This window comes from Syngnathus scovelli, unplaced genomic scaffold (assembly GCF_024217435.2).
Source record: "Syngnathus scovelli strain Florida unplaced genomic scaffold, RoL_Ssco_1.2 HiC_scaffold_32, whole genome shotgun sequence".
NCBI classification, from domain to species: domain Eukaryota; kingdom Metazoa; phylum Chordata; class Actinopteri; order Syngnathiformes; family Syngnathidae; genus Syngnathus; species Syngnathus scovelli.
Window position 1 is genome coordinate 60001 of NW_026061412.1, and position 5000 is coordinate 65000.

At 63.1% G+C, this 5000-nt stretch overlaps 1 non-coding gene across 1 annotated transcript; it reads right to left on the minus strand.

Moving 5' to 3' along the window:
* Window positions 1–515: 515 nt before the first annotated feature.
* On the minus strand, window positions 516–634 carry LOC125966205 (5S ribosomal RNA). Its single transcript, XR_007480178.1, has one exon. It is a non-coding gene; the product is annotated as a 5S ribosomal RNA (ribosomal RNA).
* Between the last annotated feature and the right edge of the window lie 4366 nt (window positions 635–5000).

Genomic DNA, 5000 nt, shown 5'->3' on the forward strand with positions numbered 1-5000 from the left:
CACTTCATGGAAGTCACTTCACTGGTTTCTTTTATATCAAACAAATTGTTTTAGGTTATTCACCTGACATGTTTCGGCGGTTTCTTCCGCCTTCATCAGAGTGTCACAGATGTGATGGTGACGCGTCTTTATCAGCTGATGGATCAACATGTCAGGTGAATAACCTAAAACAATTTGTTTGATATAAAAGAAACCAGTGAAGTGATTAAATAAGGAAAAACAAAATGAACTTAGTACAATTACTTCATGGAAGTGTTGTGTTGGGTTCTTTTACAAGTCAAGCCTGCTGCTTTGAGTTCACAGGGAGCCATGCTCACTGTACATAGTCTGCTCTCTAGCGGTAAAAAATTTAACTACAATGCTGTGGATGTCACCACATAATATAGCTTTCAAACTCGTGTTATAGTTTCAATGTCGGAGTTTAAATTAGGCTTGCTGTTTCCGGATGCCATTCGTGATGGGTGTTGTAAAAAATAGCTTCTTAAACGATTGAAGTGCACATAAGAAAAAGAAAAAGCTTACAGCACCTGGTATTCCCAGGCGGTCTCCCATCCAAGTACTAACCAGGCCCGACCCTGTTTAGCTTCCGAGATCGGACGAGATCGGGCGTTCTCAGGGTAGTATGGCCGTAAGCCGTGAGGTGACCCAACATTTTGCAATTTATAGACACAATCGCCCCTGAAACTAGCGAGCGAGCCAATGAAGCCTTCAAAACTGCTTCGGCACATGGAGACCAAGCATCCTGCATTAAAAGACAAACCTTAACCACTTCGGGTTTCATTGTCTCCGATTACGCCTGGATGGGACCGGCTCGTTTCTGAGAAACAAGCTCGGTGCTCCCAATAATTCAACGTAATGGTGACTTTTATTTTTATGTGGTTTATATTTGTTTTTATGCCAGTCGTATCATTTTATTTAATCGTATTTACCGTATTTGCCGGTGTACAGGTCGACTCGGTGTATAAGTCGACCCCCTAAAATTCGACGGAAATTTACGATTTTATGATATATCCTTTGTATAAGTCGAGCTCAATTGTTGCATTATATTAAACTTCAAAATTCAATATGCGAAATTTATTGACGAAATGTGTTCAAATTCTGGGAGGCCGTGCGCATGCTGCTGTTTATAAGCACCGCGGAGGAGATCGCGGCCGGCGAGCTCGCGCACGCCGCCCGGCACCAACGGGAGGCCGGAAATAGCTCCAAGCCGAGCGGATCGGCACTTTATAAGCACCGCGGAGGAGATCGCGGCGCCTCATTGGACTTCCAGCCGCCGGCGAGCTCGCGCACCCGCCCGGCACATCCGGGAGGCCGTGCGCACGAGCCAAGTGGCCGAAAATAGCCCCCGCCGAGCGGATCGGCTGTTTATAAGCACCGCGGAGGTGGTCGCGGCGCCTCATTCGACTTCCAGCGGCCGGCGAGCTCGTGCACCCGCCCGGCACATCCGGGAGGCCGTGCGCACGAGCCAAGTGGCCGAAAATAGCCCCGCCGAGCGGATCGGCTGTTTATAAGCACCGCGGAGGTGGTCGCGGCGCCTCATTCGACTTCCAGCGGCCGGCGAGCCCGCGCACCCGCCCGGCACATCCGGGAGGCCGTGCGCACGAGCCAAGTGGCCGAAAATAGCCCCCGCCGAGCGGATCGGCTGTTTATAAGCACCGCGGAGGTGGTCGCGGCGCCTCATTCGACTTCCAGCGGCCGGCGAGCTCGCGCACCCGCCCGGCACATCCGGGAGGCCGTGCGCACGAGCCAAGTGGCCGAAAATAGCCCCCGCCGAGCGAATCGGCTGTTTATAAGCACCGCGGAGGTGGTCGCGGCGCCTCATTCGACTTCCAGCGGCCGGCGAGCTCGCGCACCCGCCCGGCACATCCGGGAGGCCGTGCGCACGAGCCAAGTGGCCGAAAATAGCCCCCGCCGAGCGGATCGGCTGTTTATAAGCACCGCGGAGGTGGTCGCGGCGCCTCATTCGACTTCAAGCGGCCGGCGAGCTCGCGCACCCGCCCGGCACATCCGGGAGGCCGTGTGCACGAGCCAAGTGGCCGAAAATAGTCCATGCCGAGCGGATCGGCTGTTTATAAGCACCGCGGAGGTGGTCGCGGCGCCTCATTCGACTTCCAGCGGCCAGCGAGCTCGCGCACCCGCCCGGCACATCCGGGAGGCCGTGCGCACGAGCCAAGTGGCCGAAAATAGCCCCCGCCGAGCGGATCGGCTGTTTATAAGCACCGCGGAGGTGGTCGCGGCGCCTCATTCGACTTCAAGCGGCCGGCGAGCTCGCGCACCCGCCCGGCACATCCGGGAGGCCGTGCGCACGAGCCAAGTGGCCGAAAATAGCCCCCGCCGAGCGGATCGGCTGTTTATAAGCACCGCGGAGGTGGTCGCGGCGCCTCATTCGACTTCCAGCGGCCGGCGAGCCCGCGCACCCGCCTGGCACATCCGGGAGGCCGTGCGCACGAGCCAAGTGGCCGAAAATAGCCCCCGCCGAGCGGATCGGCTGTTTATAAGCACCGCGGGGGTGGTCGCGGCGCCTCATTCGACTTCCAGCGGCCGGCGAGCTCGCGCACCCGCCCGGCACATCCGGGAGGCCGTGCGCACGAGCCAAGTGGCCGAAAATAGCCCCCGCCGAGCGGATCGGCTGTTTATAAGCACCGCGGAGGTGGTCGCGGCGCCTCATTCGACTTCCAGCGGCCGGCGAGCCTGCGCACCCGCCCGGCACATCCGGGAGGCCGTGCGCACGAGCCAAGTGGCCGAAAATAGCCCCCGCCGAGCGGATCGGCTGTTTATAAGCACCGCGGAGGTGGCCGCGGCGCCTCATTCGACTTCCAGCGGCCGGCAAGCTCGCGCACCCGCCCGGCACATCCGGGAGGCCGTGCGCACGAGCCAAGTGGCCGAAAATAGCCCCCGCCGAGCGGATCGGCTGTTTATAAGCACCGCGGAGGTGGTCGCGGCGCCTCATTCGACTTCCAGCGGCCGGCGAGCTCGCGCACCCGCCCGGCATATCCGGGAGGCCGTGCGCACGAGCCAAGTGGACGAAAATAGCCCCCGCCGAGCGGATCGGCTGTTTGTAAGCACCGCGGAGGTGGTCGCGGCGCCTCATTCGACTTCCAGCGGCCGGCGAGCTCGCGCACCCGCCCGGCACATCCGGGAGGCCGTGCGCACGAGCCAAGTGGCCGAAAATAGCCCCCGCCGAGCGGATCGGCTGTTTATAAGCACCGCGGAGGTGGTCGCGGCGCCTCATTCGACTTCCAGCGGCCGGCGAGCTCGCGCACCCGCCCGGCACATCCGGGAGGCCGTGCGCACGAGCCAAGTGGCCGAAAATAGCCCCCGCCGAGCGGATCGGCAGTTTATAAGCACCGCGGAGGTGGTCGCGGCGCCTCATTCGACTTCCAGCGGCCGGCGAGCTCGCGCACCCGCCCGGCACATCCGGGAGGCCGTGCGCACGAGCCAAGTGGCCGAAAATAGCCCCCGCCGAGCGGATTGGCTATTTATAAGCACCGCGGAGGTGGTCGCGGCGCCTCATTCGACTTCAAGCGGCCGGCGAGCTCGCGCACCCGCCCGGCACATCCGGGAGGCCGTGCGCACGAGCCAAGTGGCCGAAAATAGCCCCCGCCGAGCGGATCGGCTGTTTATAAGCACCGCGGGGGTGGTCGCGGCGCCTCATTCGACTTCCAGCGGCCGGCGAGCTCGCGCACCCGCCCGGCACATCCGGGAGGCCGTGCGCACGAGCCAAGTGGCCGAAAATAGCCCCCGCCGAGCGGATCGGCTGTTTATAAGCACCGCGGAGGTGGTCGCGGCGCCTCATTCGACTTCCAGCGGCCGGCGAGCCTGCGCACCCGCCCGGCACATCCGGGAGGCCGTGCGCACGAGCCAAGTGGCCGAAAATAGCCCCCGCCGAGCGGATCGGCTGTTTATAAGCACCGCGGAGGTGGCCGCGGCGCCTCATTCGACTTCCAGCGGCCGGCAAGCTCGCGCACCCGCCCGGCACATCCGGGAGGCCGTGCGCACGAGCCAAGTGGCCGAAAATAGCCCCCGCCGAGCGGATCGGCTGTTTATAAGCACCGCGGAGGTGGTCGCGGCGCCTCATTCGACTTCCAGCGGCCGGCGAGCTCGCGCACCCGCCCGGCATATCCGGGAGGCCGTGCGCACGAGCCAAGTGGACGAAAATAGCCCCCGCCGAGCGGATCGGCTGTTTGTAAGCACCGCGGAGGTGGTCGCGGCGCCTCATTCGACTTCCAGCGGCCGGCGAGCTCGCGCACCCGCCCGGCACATCCGGGAGGCCGTGCGCACGAGCCAAGTGGCCGAAAATAGCCCCCGCCGAGCGGATCGGCTGTTTATAAGCACCGCGGAGGTGGTCGCGGCGCCTCATTCAACTTCCAGCGGCCGGCGAGCTCGCGCACCCGCCCGGCACATCCGGGAGGCCGTGCGCACGAGCCAAGTGGCCGAAAATAGCCCCCGCCGAGCGGATCGGCAGTTTATAAGCACCGCGGAGGTGGTCGCGGCGCCTCATTCGACTTCCAGCGGCCGGCGAGCTCGCGCACCCGCCCGGCACATCCGGGAGGCCGTGCGCACGAGCCAAGTGGCCGAAAATAGCCCCCGCCGAGCGGATTGGCTATTTATAAGCACCGCGGAGGTGGTCGCGGCGCCTCATTCGACTTCAAGCGGCCGGCGAGCTCGCGCACCCGCCCGGCACATCCGGGAGGCCGTGCGCACGAGCCAAGTGGCCGAAAATAGCCCCCGCCGAGCGGATCGGCTGTTTATAAGCACCGCGGAGGTGGTCGCGGCGCCTCATTCGACTTCCAGCGGCCGGCGAGCTCGCGCACCCGCCCGGCACATCCGGGAGGCCGTGCGCACGAGCCAAGTGGCCGAAAATAGCCCCCGCCGAGCGGATCGGCTGTTTATAAGCACCGCGGAGGTGGTCGCGGCGCCTCATTCGACTTCCAGCGGCCCGCGCACTCGCGCACGCCGCCCGGTTCAAATTTTCTAAGTGCAACGCACAATGAGATGCA